Source organism: Phalangium opilio, unplaced genomic scaffold (genome assembly GCF_054372755.1).
Source record: "Phalangium opilio isolate 3A_F unplaced genomic scaffold, DU_Popi_V2 ptg000031l_1, whole genome shotgun sequence".
NCBI lineage: Eukaryota > Metazoa > Arthropoda > Arachnida > Opiliones > Phalangiidae > Phalangium > Phalangium opilio.
Window position 1 is genome coordinate 8488083 of NW_028324158.1, and position 14807 is coordinate 8502889.

General features: G+C 36.2%; 1 long non-coding RNA gene across 1 annotated transcript in view; it reads left to right on the forward strand.

Moving 5' to 3' along the window:
- LOC149690424 (uncharacterized) overlaps window positions 1-14807 on the forward strand; it is a 121150-nt gene that overhangs the window by 57341 nt on the left and 49002 nt on the right. The window contains exon 3 of the long non-coding RNA XR_016383735.1: window positions 4793-4880. This is a non-coding gene — a long non-coding RNA (uncharacterized LOC149690424). The remainder of the gene's footprint in view (window positions 1-4792; window positions 4881-14807) is intronic.

Below are 14807 nucleotides of genomic sequence, written 5' to 3' on the forward strand. Positions count from 1 at the left end.
AAGTAATTAAGCGAAACTTAATTTAGACACGTTTTTAAAGCTTCTTCCTGCCTTCATTAGAATTGGTTCTAAATCAATTGACAATTTAATCCAGATTTAATGAGATACTCCTTAGTAGGTGGTTATGGTTTAGCTACATCTAAAGGAAGTGAATAATTTTCAGCGGATTAAGGCATATGCATCATTATATTTTCTGGGATTACCAAATAACCGCAAGGTTTTTTTTGTTTAAAATTTGTTTAATTATTACTTATACTAGCTGTTACTCGAGGCATCGCTCGCGTAGAATAAGAACTTCCATCAAAATGATATAAAGAATGGGTAGATTTTACTGATGACTTATATTTTTGTAGCACCCTTGGAGCGAAGGCACTCGGCGATGCCCGTCAGCCCGTCGGGACATTTTTTATTACTTTTCATGCGGACATTATTCCATAAAGGAGGGTTTTTAAATTTCTGCCCGCCATTTTAAAAGATGGCAACAAATCGAACCCAAAAGACCATTCAGCCCGTCTATAGGTTAAAGGAAACCAGTGTACTATATATTTGGGAAATCGGTTGAAACGCGCGGACTTTGTTGCATAGAGAAGATTTTTACATTATGGGCGCCATATTTTAGGATGGCGGCATATTGGAAAAATCTTTCTTAGTACGCGCCTACTACTTATGAGTAACGTTCCTGCAAATTTTCAGCGTTCTAGGGCTAGCGGTTTGGGCTGGGCGTTGATTATCAGTCTGTCAGTCAGTCAGGACTTTGATTTATATAGATATAGAAGATAGATAAGAATATATTTTCCCGTCCGGGCCACTGTTTTCAAGTTAAAATTTGAGTGTTTTACGGATGACGCCTAAAATTTAATTAAGAAACTGATTTAGACAATGATTTCTAATTTAATTAAAGGGTCATCCACAAAACACTCAAATCATACGTCGAAAACATTGTATGACCGGACGTCAAAATATCATTGAAGTTACATTTTTGACTCAAAATCGTGCACCCAAAGAACACCCCCTTATTTGTCAAAAACATACTGCATATCAATTATTTTTTTGTTTGACTTGTATTATATTTAAATGTAAATTTATATTTAGAAACTTAAAATAGATTTCAAGGAAGGAAGTCATCGAATCATTTAAAAACCCATCATAGTTTAGCAAATGTCATGTTCTTTTATTTTTTCAACAGCAAAATATCACTATACGAATTAAACATTGTGAGATCAGTAAGGTCCATTCAAGTTCCCAAGTATATACTAACGTCATTGAAAAATAGTTCTGGCTAAATGAGTGACATATTTCAACCACTCCCCATAAAACCTTATACAGAATTTTAATTCAGGCTCATTTCTCTATACATCGGAATAAGAAATAAAACAGCGTATTAAAGTAACGTGAAGCTAGGTGGGGCGGAAAGCTTCGAGTTATAGTTCTTCCGTCGGACAGAGCTACAACTTTTGACTTCTTTTTTGTTAGGCTGCATGACGTTTGACAAGCCGTGACTTTGACCAAGCCTAAGGTCGTCGTTACTTCCGACTTACTTCCGACTATAAACGTCAAAACGTAGTCCACACCATCTGTGTTAAATTTTCTTTTATTCCCCTAACTTTAATTTTGGTATCGTGGCCGATAATAATTGGGAACAAAAGAGTCACGTGAGGGTCTGGAATATACCATTCCGTTAAATATTTAACGAGAAACGAAAGGAATTAAATGGACATACATAACACCTTAAGTTCATAAGATATGTTCCTTCCATAAGTTCGTCACTGGTTACAAACTGGAGCTTGTCATGAAGTGAGTGAGGTAGTTCATAGACCCAAGGTAAAGCGACGCCTGGTGAGGCGCTGTCAAAGGCTTAGTACAGACTAAATAGGAAGATGGAATGCAAAAATGAGTTTGTAGTCAATTCTCGCGTTGTTCTCGAGCTGTAAGTCTAGCATTACGAAGTATTGGTGTAGTGTCATACTTATGGAACATATCTTATGCCATAACTTATTTATAAGCAATTTTCAAAAATGGACATGTTGAAATAACAACAGAGTCCAATTTAGTAATGGGTTACGCCTTATTGCAACTTAAATTAGGAAAAATAAAACAGAAAAACATTTCTTTAAAACACTTTATTATAGGCCTAGATGGCGTACCTTTATCCGTTCCGAGATACAACTTCAACCTCTTAACATCCCTTATCTCTCTCTCTCTCCTGTCTCTAAGCATCCTAAAACAATCCTAGTCCACTTTTTCTCTTTTAAAAAAATCTACTTTATCTTAATGATTACAAACTGACAGTCTAGTCATAAACATGCAAAATTTGCTTAAAAAGAAAACGAATATAAAAACTTGTTATTGTAAAATGTCATAGTAATTTCCGTTTAGGATGTGATGTAAAAAGACGTGAAGGTACAGTACGTAACGTTACTCGGGAAACACTCCTCTCTCTTTCTCTCTCTCCGTTGCCATGGCAACCTTTTCCTATTCATCATCGCGCCTAACTAGAAGAGCCTCCGTGGTACGTTCTCGGAGAACTCGGCCTCGTCGCTCTTCTTCATAGTGTTCTTCTTGTATAGTTAAGAGAAGACGCGGATGCGGGAACAGCTGTACAGTTTAATTAGTGGACGAGTTGGATGTACGATATATTTTTTATATATGCCCCTTTTATATGAACACCATATAGGCCAAATATAATTTTAATGTAAAAACGAAGTATCTCGGTTCTGTAGCAATTAAAATTGTAAATATTTTTATCTTACGAACATTTACAATACAACGTGTTTGAATGATAAGTCTGCATGGCATAAATTAAGAGCGATGTTGTTCTTTGGGAAATCGATTTTGAGTCGAAAATGCAACTTCTATCTCCATTTTGCCACAAGGGTGACTGTTATCGAAACACCCTGTGTATCTCATGCCAGTTGAACGTATATATAAGTTTTAGATATTAAAGTCGGTTTAATTGAATGTTTTCGATGTATTATTGAACATATTCTATCCCCAGGTCACCATGCACCTTCGTTCTGGTGTGTTTTTTCGCTTTCTGAAATTCTAATTTGATTTAATAATAAATAGATATCTACTTCACTTACTTAATGAACCAACAATTAAAAATACATAATTAGTCTTTATTAGTTTTTAAAACCATAAAATCATGGGCTTATTTATTTCAGATGCTCATAGGGCAACTTTAAATTAAGCGTAGAAATTACCATATACCTATTAGAATATTCATCCCCATGCAGCCAGGAAAATATTAATTTTTTGAAATAATCTTCTTAAGAATGGAGTATTTAATCAGGGATAGATTTAATTTTAGAAGTAGGAATGGAGAACGGTTAGTATTTACTTCAGTCCGACTCATAGCCCAGTATAGAGCCCCTCCCTCCAACACGTAAAGAAAAGTTTAAATTATCTTATTGGCTTGCTTAAACTACGTTTTGATGACGTTGCTGAAGGGGTCGGCGAAAAATACGTAATTCTATTTTTACCTCTGTCGCTATGACCCACCTCTTGTTTCATACCCCCCGTCCCGTGGAAGGAGGTCCGGGACTTTGAAGCGCTCCTAGATTACTCTGTTCTCCATTCCTACTTCTAAAATTAAATCTATACCTAATTTAATCTACAAATTATATTTAAATCAAACTCGAATTTTTAACGAAAACCTCATTCGAATATACTTCGCTCGTGAATCCTTCAACCGAGATTAATGCTTGATCAGATGGACTTTGAAAGAATTCTTTTAATATGTCTGAAGCAGACATTGGGATAATCCATCCATTTGGCGTTTAGTATTGGTTTGAGAGAATGCTAGGCATCCCAATAACAAAACACCATTTACAAGTCGGAGAAAACCGCTCTCTTAGAAAGGGAAAGATGGAGGATGTGATGGGATGGGGCCCACCAAGATCTACTCTAGTTTTGGTGGAATCCGGGCCCTGGGACGCGATTCCGGAAGAAGGAAGTAAACCACCCGTGTACGTACTCTCTTCATCAAGCGGCCAACATCACTGTCATTTTCCATCAAGGATCTAAAGAAGCCCAAATAGGTCGCGTCACCCCAATTAATAAAGCTCTCAATCTACTTTTCTATCGTCTTTTCTTCTACTATTCAATATCTCAAAGGTTTTTGGGATAAATTAATTACAATTAGTTTATAGTAATAAGTTTATAATTCAGAGTGGTCCAAAAGGGTAGCTTGGACCCAAGTACACAGGGTTTTATGGGAAATCAATTTTAAGTCAAAAATGTTCTGTGACATTTTGCCAAAACAAGCTATGATTGGAGTTATTTATCGATTACGCCTCCTTCAAAATTTGAATGCTAATTTAAATAAGGGGTCGTTCGTAAAACACCACAATCACAACTTGTTTAGGGTGTCATGTCACAGTTCTAACATTTTCGACTCGAAATCGCACATTTACGATTTCAACATTATTTAACTATAAGAAATTTCGTACCATAAGTTCATAAGATATGTTCCATAAGTTTGTCACTGGTTATTGAGACCTTGTCATGAAGTGACTTAGGTAATGCAACGCCTGGTGAGGCGCTGTCAAAGGCTTAGAAATGCAGACTAAATATGAAGATGGAAGTCCTGCAAAATTAACCACCGAGTGTAGGACTTCAATTCTCGCTTGTCGTTCTCGAACTAACTCGGGCTGTAAGTCTCTAGCATTACGATGCATAGGAAATGTCATACTTATTGAACAGATCTTATAAACTTAGGGTCATACTAACCTATAAATTAAAATATAGATATTTAATGTTCAATTTCTGTTTTTATTTCTTTGTACTGTAGATTTCTTTTATGCAAATTGGACGCACATTCCAAAAGCAGTTCTGAACAAACCGTATCCACTGCCAGTGTCAACCATATAATGTCAATGGTGAGTGTATATTAAATTACCTTTTAAAACAGTATATCAATATCCAACCAACCGTTATAATGCACAGGACTATATAGTAACACAATTTAAACTAATAATAATCTTACAGTTGAGTGACCTTCTTTTTAATTAATTCGGAGCTAAATTGAAAATTTGGGAATTTTCTCTGCACTCTATGCGTAAAATTTGCAAACAATGGTAGGGTATCTATCTATACACATACATACAAGACTAACTTTGGTTATAGTGCTCTTTAAAATGTTTTATACCACGTGATACAGGCGCCAGGCCTGTTATATCTCGAAACACGATATTGACCCAGCTAGCCTCGCGTAACTAAGATACTAAACGGGAATGAAGGGTATAGGCTCGGTATGAAGCACGAAGAGTGCAATAACAAAAGGGATACTAAAATAGCTATGGGCAAGAAAATTAAAGCCCACTTCTCAACCGATTTTGGGGCCAAAACGCTGTATCGACAACATACCTTACTAAATAAGGTTCGTCTATTGGATATATTGAACCAGTACAGTAAATATTAGTGAAATGAGTTGAATTTTTTTTAGACGATGAAGGTTTCATTACATTTCTAGCCGCCATCTTTCAAGATGGCGACGGATTGAAGAATTCTATCTTTGGGTGTTCCTACTACTTAAGGGTGTAGTAAATAATAGTGAAATAAGTTGAATCGTGCCGACATTTTTAGACGAAGAGGGTTTCTTTACATTTATTCTTAAAATCTTTCTTAGGGCCTTCCTACTACTTAAGGGTAACGTCTCTGAAAAATTTCAGCCTTCTTGGTAAAGCAGTTTGAGCTGGGCGATGATTTTCAATCACTAAGTCAGTTATTCAGAACTTTGACATATGTAGATAATATTAATATACTAAAATTTCAATGAACGATGCTTAATTAGAGGTCAATCTTGAAGCTACATTGTTACCAGTCTATAATAGGATGTTGTTAAGATGCATAATGTCCCAACCTTAATTAAAACTGAACCAAACCACTTTTAATGAACCTTTCCCAGTTTCCCCTAGTGTTACTGATATCAACTATGCAAATTGGTTAATCAAATTCATAAGTTAAAGTTAGCGAAATGAAACCGTCTATAATCAACAAACAAAGAACTTTTTCAATTCTCAAATATATATGAGATAAACTCAGGTTTCGCTGTTCAATTCCGACGCCTATTTGAAATATTAAACATAATGTCCATCTTAAGAAACATGACACATAGAACTATTAAGTTAGGTATGCACATGTTCCACCTTCATACTGGGACATTTCGATGGACTACCCTAGTTACTGCACTTTTTCACTAGGATTCTTTGACATATCAGGTTCGGGGTCGGTGTGTTTGCCTATTGGTACCTGTGTTTACCGTGCGTTGTGGAAGTAAAGAGTGCACGTCGAACGAGCTGAGCTGCACGAGGTCCATCGTGGACGCACTGGGGCTTGAAAAGTAATACATTAAACGCGCCTTTTGCGTCCACCCCGATATTGCTCGAGTTAATTAGGATCTGTCCCTTGTCATATCTCCTTTCCTAACCCAAAGTTACCTATACCCTTTTGCCCCCACACATGGCACTAAGAAAGCCCCATATAATATTCTTTACTCTCTTCAAAACTGTCAGGCAAAGGCCCAAGAAAGAGTAAGAAGATGTATACTTGCGCACTTTTATACTGTTTTCTCTTTAGGGACAATTTGGAAAGTTGCTTTGGCTAAGGGCCCTTTTAAAAACTTAGTACGAGAATGGTAATTTACGATGAAACTTATATAGAGTACATTTTAAATTAGAAAATTTCATTTTAATTGATGTCAGAAATGTAAAAATGTAAATTAAATTTAAGATTACTTCAAATTTGAAGTAGCGTACCTTTTAAGGCCCCGAAGAGATTTTAATATATTAACATCAAACAGAAATTATTGAACATTTCAAGAATTTTAATAATTTTCTTGCCTTTTTTAATTTTTAAGTTATGAAATAGTTGAGCTTCTAAATTTAGCATAGTTAAATATTTATTTACAAAGTTAAATCTCACTATATACAACACTATCTATTGAACAGGAATATATTTGTAATTCTAAAACAGCCCAAACATGTCCCTAATCCACCAAAGCGAAAATATTTCCGATAAAAACATGATGGAGAACCTAGGCCTAAAAAGTAGGCTTAGCAAAGTTAAAGATGCAGAAAGAGTAAGATATTGGCTTGGTATTTGGAGAAAGCTTTTTTACCAACGTTACTCTGTATCTTAAACGCTTTTTGAAAGCGAGGTTTTTGGGGTTCTGGTTGATCACTGAATACTGCTAAGTAACTTCTAGCACTAAGCCTAATAGAAGGAGTAAGAGTTGTAGCATGGGTAGGCCTTGGTATTTTCTACGTACAAGGCTTAATGGGAACTTGTGTAATGGTTTATCGGTGGCGCCCGACTCGCATCCATCATTCTAGAGGGACAAGCTCGCATCTACTAGCTTCCCCTTCCTAGAGGTTCCCCTTGAAGTAAGGCCGCTAAAAGGACCACGATATAATAGGCCTAATGAATATTGGGTGATACTAAAGTAAAGAATTCCGTGGGTGGCGTTCTAGCTGTATCGTATAGCCATGTGTGTGTGTATACGCTTTGAGACTTTTCTAAGGGACTGAACATTCAGTCGTCGAACCTACGTCACTCTTTCTATATCATGACAAGGAGATGGGTGCATGTAGCCTGAGAGTGTTGGGGTAAGATGGAACATAGTAGGGTAAAGCTGAACGCGTGTTTTTTATATACTTCAATTCTGATGTCGCACTGTTTAGCTGGCGAACGTAGGGTTGAAGGTTTTTTATGGAGTCAGGTATTCAGCCTTGGACACGATAGTTCCTGAGATTGAGAATTTTGTTTTTAGAATCCATCTAAGGTTGGTTTTTACAATTGTTCAATGCAGTTCTTCTCTCATTAAAACCTGCTCTCTAGAACACATGATGTAATTAGAAAGCAGACGACATTATCAATGTCGAATTTAGTACGTAAGTGAAAACTTCATTACGCCACAAAACCAGAATGAACTGAACCGAACCACCGCTATTGTTTAGTAAGTTATCCGTAAATACCAGAGTAGTTTCTATAATTCTGATTGCATCTCTAAAATTGTTTGATTGAGGCATATTTATTACTAGTGATAATTTAATCCACGTCTGTTCCATCATACCCCACCCAATCTGCAAGAGGAGTCTATTTGAGTCTATTCATTGTTCCATTTTGCCCGAAAGTCGTTCAGTCTCCCCTATGCTGTCGTTTCCAAAAACAAGCTTGAAGCTAGCTAGATATTCAGAACCCCTGAAAAAAGTTGTATAAAATTTTATGCAAAAAAATCTTGAAAAAGAAGACGGGGGAAGCTTGTCAATGATAAGAGAAGCGAGGCTAAAGCCCCTGCTGTGATTAGACTAAGCTTGAAACCCCAAAAAATACACGCTACATGTACCCTACATGTAAAAAAAATCTAAAAATGGCAACGGCCGTATCGTAACTTCAGTCAAAGACAAATATGGTCTCATAGAGACACATCACGAAAGAGAAAATAGACATTTTCAAAAGTCCCTGGTAAAACGGGGTCGTTTGTTTGACCTTGTTGGAGAGAGGGGTGTGGACTGATAAATTTCAAGCTCTATCTAACGTCTTTGGATTCAGATAGCGGATGTTTCAAGTGCCCAAGGGGCTATTCTTTTTGGGAAATACCCAGGTAACGACAGGGCTAACCCAAGGCAAGAAGCGATATCTAGTTTATTAGGGAGAAGGTATAAATTCGCTACATTTTCTGCTTTATCTCCAGTCCAAACGTAGGTCCGGAGTTGATCCCCTCCTCTAAATTACAACCAGCATCTCATTGGTTCTTGAAAACTCACGTCAGCGTGACGCGAATGACGAAAATTACAATCATATTTCCCGACTGTGGAGAGGCGAAATAGCCCGGATTTCTTTTACGTCACCCCTGTATTTTGAAACGGGGACTGGGACTATGGCGCGCGAATACTTAGGCATCTTATACCTTCTCCCTAATAAACTAGATATCACTTCTTGCCCAAGGATGTCCTAGAGTCTACACTTTGAAATGAAGGCGTTATGTTCCAATTTCTTATATTTGTCTTAGTTCATCCCTTCGAAGGAACTTATATTTATTCTACCGTGTTTTACTATACGATGCTTTTAAGTTAAATACTATGTCCAGAGTTTTTAGCCTCGGCTAGATTTTTCGTGTTTTATTTTTTTTATTTTTTTGCGCAAGGGGAACCAAGGCTTAAAGGCTGGACTAGAGCAGATAGGATGTAGTGTTTGCATTGCTCTCTCTTTCATGCGTTGCCTTTTAACCAAAACAAGAGAGGGAGAGAGGGTAGGAGAAGGGACATAAGGAAAATAAAAATAAAATATAAAAGAAAAAGTGTTTTCTGAGCCCAACGATACCGTCGGATGGTTTTTCTATTTTTTGAAAAGATGATTTTTGAGCTCCTAAGCGATTTCTTTTTACTTCTATTTTTGGGGCTTTGCATTCAGGGTTTTTTGAAGTAATGGTTAAGTATTGGAAAGAGGAAACGCAAAGGGAAACTAGAATCTCTTTGTGAAGTTCACTTCTTCACTGACTGATCATTGTATTTCGAAAACCTTTTGTATTTGGATGCTGAATCTGGTTTTGTAGGAAGAAGGCTTGTTTAAACCAGCTGCCCTCTTGGAAAATGGCGACGATATAAGCTAAATAAACCGTAAACATTTCGCCAATATTGTTTGTTACTTTAGTTAACGCTGGTTAAAGTACTCCTACTAAATACTTTCTTTATGGTATGTTTATAAATTGCAATATATAACGAATATATAGTTACTTTTAGTCATCGTCTCTATCTTTAAATATGTTAGAGAAACTATCTTCGTCTAGCGTCTGCTTGATCGCTTGATTAACACTAGGTGTTATTTAATCGTGAAAAGAATTACTTGTACCCAGTCTTACTTAACTTTAAGCTTTGACATTAACTTGTGTACGGAACCATTTGTATTTTGTGAAAATGTCAATAAGTAATAGGGGAGCGAAGTAAGTTTTTAGTAATTCATGCACAGATTTCATATTTTGTCTTACCATTTATATCAAATAGCTATGATTTTTAAAAAGGTTTTTGGGTTAGTGAAATTGAAATGAGCCGTATGTTTAGATAAACGCACGATTTTTCTTACATTTTTTTTCTTACTTTGAGGTTGAGTTGCAGTTTATTTATGTTCATATTTGATGAGTTTTACCAGAAGTGGTATGAGACTAGAAGTGAAGGGCTCTAGCATTGGTAATAGATCCTGGCACTAGTGAACAAATTTGAGGATTTTATGCCGCTTCCATCGCGCTCACACTACTGAGAAAAAAATTGGTCGAGTTCCAAAAACATTTCCTACCCCCTTCCCCTCAACCTAAAGCGGCCGAACACCGGCGCGGCTCCTTGAATCTAGTTCGGCCGTCTACCACCGCGAGCGTCTCACGTTTTGGAGGGAAAATTCTGAAACCGCCACTAGAGGGCCAATCGTTTGTGTTTTATCAAGTCTTTTCACTAATGCCGAGTGAAGAATTTGGTTAGCTCAATACTTCTAGTATCATACCACTTCTGGTTTTACTGTAGCCAAAAGACAGGATATATTTATTCGAAATATATTTTTTTCAATATTAAGATTCTTGTCTAAAACGTCTTGTCTGTAGTTTGGAATCATGGGGCAAAGGAAGTATTTAGGCGTAAAATACCCCTTGCTTTTTGTATAAGCGCCTGTAGAAGTGTTTTACCCTCAGAACACTGATGCTTATTGTTTAGATTGTAAATAAAACAGAGGTTTTGATTAAAGGGGGATTGAAATGGATAAGAAAATAACATTTTATCAATTCAGATAAAATTCTTTCTTGGTTAACGCATTTACAGTTAGTAAGGGATTTACAGACACTGGTGAAGAATTTTAATAAGTAGCTAATAATTTTCACTTGAAATTATAGAAGTGGTTTATGGAATTCCTATTATATCGCCCGCTAACATCATATCCCTTTATTGACACCAACATGGTCCAAGCGCCATACCTTACTAAAGTACCCATCCAAAAGAATTTAAAACGGGCAGAGAAGCATTCTCAGTGTCACCTCTAAAACTTCTTTATTATCCTTATTTTCTATAAAGTACGATTAATTAATTTCATTAATTAGCAAAAATAGTTGACATAACAAATAGCCATTCGATATAATTAAAACGCAATTTCAACTTCCATATATATATATAAATAGCATCGATAATGAATGATATATAGTCATTATTAAAACTCCGTTGTCCTTTCAAATTTGATGATGACTAAATGCAGGCAATGCAACTTCAATTTATCGCGTTACCGAAGTAACGTATTCAAGGCGCGCGACTAATCTCGTCAATTTGCAACGACAACGCGCGTGGCCTCAAAACTGACCAACGTAAACTCAGCATAGAGATTAAAGCGTATCCGAAAATGAGCGAGTCATCGACCTTAACAAGGGCAACGCAACAAAACGATGAGGAGAGAAGTCTCCAGTATTTCTGTCATGCAAATTGGAAGACAGGTTAGCCATACTCCCAACATTTAGGCCTCGCGTGCCAGAAGGGGATAATAGAAGAAGGGTGACAATCTGTATCCTCCGATTACTTTAGTTATGTAACATGATTCTCCAAAGGCTCATGCACCCTTTTTGTTTGCTCTCCCGCTCATCAAACTTAATTAAGATGGGCATCGCATCGTGCTAGGGTGAATTCTAAAACTGTTTATTACAAAATCCTCAGCAATCAACCCACAAACTGCGTCTTGACGTGGGACAAAAAATAGTTAAGCCCTAATAAAGTAATGATGAGGGAACTATTTATCGCGTATGGCATGATTCGATTTAATAACCTTGCTATAATAAATGTATTGTTAAGGGATGTTGGGTAGGAAGAATCATGTTGCAATTACCCCGATCGCTTTGTGGATTGTACACTTCTCTCGAAGAGAAGTGGTATTATGTACTTCATCTCGCGCTAAATGTTCCCTTTTCTCTAACCTCTCTCTCCCTCTCTCTCTTATTATTAAATCTCACCACGGTTTGCGTCTAGGAAGGGTATAGTGTAGAGTAAAATGGGGGTATGCTCTGGGGCAGCCCATTCGTTAAAGCGCCCAGTCTAAATTAGACACGCTCGGCGCGTTCTGTAGAATCACGGAATTGACGGAAAAGCAGAACTCCTCTCCTGTTCTCGTATGTCCGACATTGTAGTACTCAGATTGACATGGAGAAATAATTGAAGGAGGTGATGCACCTTAATTGGGATTGTTTATTAAAATGTAGGAACATTTATCTCAGAACATTTGAATGGTTTTCAGTAGCATATAGGAAATAGTTCAGAACATTTGAATGGTTTTCAGTAGCATATAGGAAATAGTTCAGAACATTTGAATGGCTTTCAGAAATATATAGTAATATCTCAGAACATTTGAATGGTTTTCAGAAGCATATAGGAAATAGTTCAGAACATTTGAATGTCTTTCAAAAACATGTAGGAAAAATATCTCAGAAGATTTGAGTGGTTTTTAGAAACATAGAGGAAATATGTCAGAACTTTTGAATGGCTTTCAGAAACATATAGGAAATATCTCACAATGTTGAAAGGTATGTTGTTAAGCAATTAGAGACCAGATTTATCTGCACTGTCTTTATTTGAGAAAAATAACGAGCTTTTAATCATGATAATGTTTTCATCTTTTGCTCATTGTCAGTTTTAATCTTACTAGAAAATATTATCCAGTGAAAGGGTAGATAATTCGTTAATTTATGCGATAATCACCAGGAAAATTTAATACTGCGTTCTTAATGCTAAAAAAAAAATCAGGATATATACAATTCTTTAAAAAAATATTCAGTTTTGATAAAACTACGAAGCAAAGGTCATTTAAATTGTTATTATGACCTCCTAGTTATTTCCTCCAAGTTCTGGTAGACTAGCTAGACCTAACAGCACAATGGTGGCTATAGCTAGAAATCGGTCCCAAGTCTGACCCCGGGCCCTACTTTCACAGTCTATGGAAAGCTAGTCCGAACAATATCGTGGGCGAATAATTCAGACGACGCATCTGCGTCCCGGGTCTCGTTCGTCGGCCGATTTACTAATCAGTCTGCATTGTATTATTCTTCACGCGTTTTGTTAATGTTGTAAGGCAAAAGTTGAATGCTCGAGTCATAGCAGCCCTTAGTCTAACTCCGTTGAAATTCAATAGAATTTTAGCAACGGTGCCATATCGTTGTATGAAATATTAGTCTTACCCCTCCTGTCCCGTTAGGACCCTAGTAGGGTCACGCGTGAAGGGTTCGTTCGTTTTTTTTCCTATTAAAGATTTATTTAACACCATGCTATAACCGTGAAGCAACAGTTACAGTTTAGGTTCGCGATATCGACGTACAGGATTATGGTTAGTGTAAGAGAGGATATAGTTTAATTTTGCGTATATTATATGTATATGGATGGGGTTTCTATTGCAGAATACAACATGGTTGGTTGTTCACGCGACGTTGCACGCCACGTGTTTTTGTATACGTTTTTGGTAAAGGGATCATCAGGGAGGTTGGAATGAATTTATTTGTTTTTTTGGGGTAATTTCTAAATGAATGGCTCGCTAACTGGAGTGTCGTGGCTCTGGGATGGTAAAGCTTGCTACACATTAAGGCGATTTGAAGTGTTAATTGTGTTGCGTATGGGTTTGAAAAATGGTGTCCAAGCTTGCTGTTTATCCATATTTATGTAAACAAGTTGCATTCGCGATGTAAACAACATGGTATAAGAACTATTTTATCATTATTTCAATACCGGATTAAAATTGAGATTTGCTTCATTAGTTATCCGAAAAATCAGTTAATTTACTGTATATGATAAATACATTATTATTAAGGTCGAAATTAAGAATATCTTTTGACAAATTGAATTATACTCCATTGTCAATTTCACAAATAGTGTGTGTTCATCGTGACAAGGTATCTTTTTCATCTTGGTGTTGAAAATAATACAATTCATATCAATAGATCAATTTTCTTTTTCAAAATTAATCGTTTAATATTGATGAAATACAATTCGTAATAAAGAAAATGATTAATCTTTTAACAAATTGAATTTTACTAATAGACAAATTCACAAATAGTTTGTGTGCTCAAAACGTGATAAGGCTTGAACTTTTCCATATTGATCTTGAAAACAATAACAATTTATGTCAATAATTAAATTTTATTTAACTATTTATCAAAATTAATCGGTTTAAAATTGAAGGAATACAATTTCGAAAAAAAAATAGTAACTCAATTCAGTTAATAATTTGTCATAATTTCAATAATTTTCCGCTTGAAATTAGATCATGAAAAACCACCCCTACAATACTTGAAATAGTCACCCAAGAGACCAGTTCACCCAATAAACCAGGAGAAATATAAAAAACCATAACCATACGCTCCTTGAAATAAAAACCACTGTAAAAAAACCCTCTCTAAAAACGGTACGAGAATGGAATAGTAAAAATCCATTATAACATCTATATTGGACATCAAAAGTAAATCTATATATCACACACAAAAAAAATAGGATATAAAAACCCGAACAAGGGTATCATATTTACAACTTTCGACCCCACCTGGGGTACCGTTCCCTTATATTGGCCTCTATAACCCCAAAACCCCTTAAACTAGGCATGTATACTACAGACCCTCACCATGATATCTCTTGAAATAATACCAAATCCCGGTGGAATTGTTTAACACTCTAGCTACGTTCTAAAAGAAAAGGGATAGGCATTATCCGTTGAATGCACGTGCGACTTTGATGCCACCTTTGATCATTTTAAAATTGTTTCGATTACTTTGGCTATAGCATTGTCTTCCATCATGCTGTAGCGTT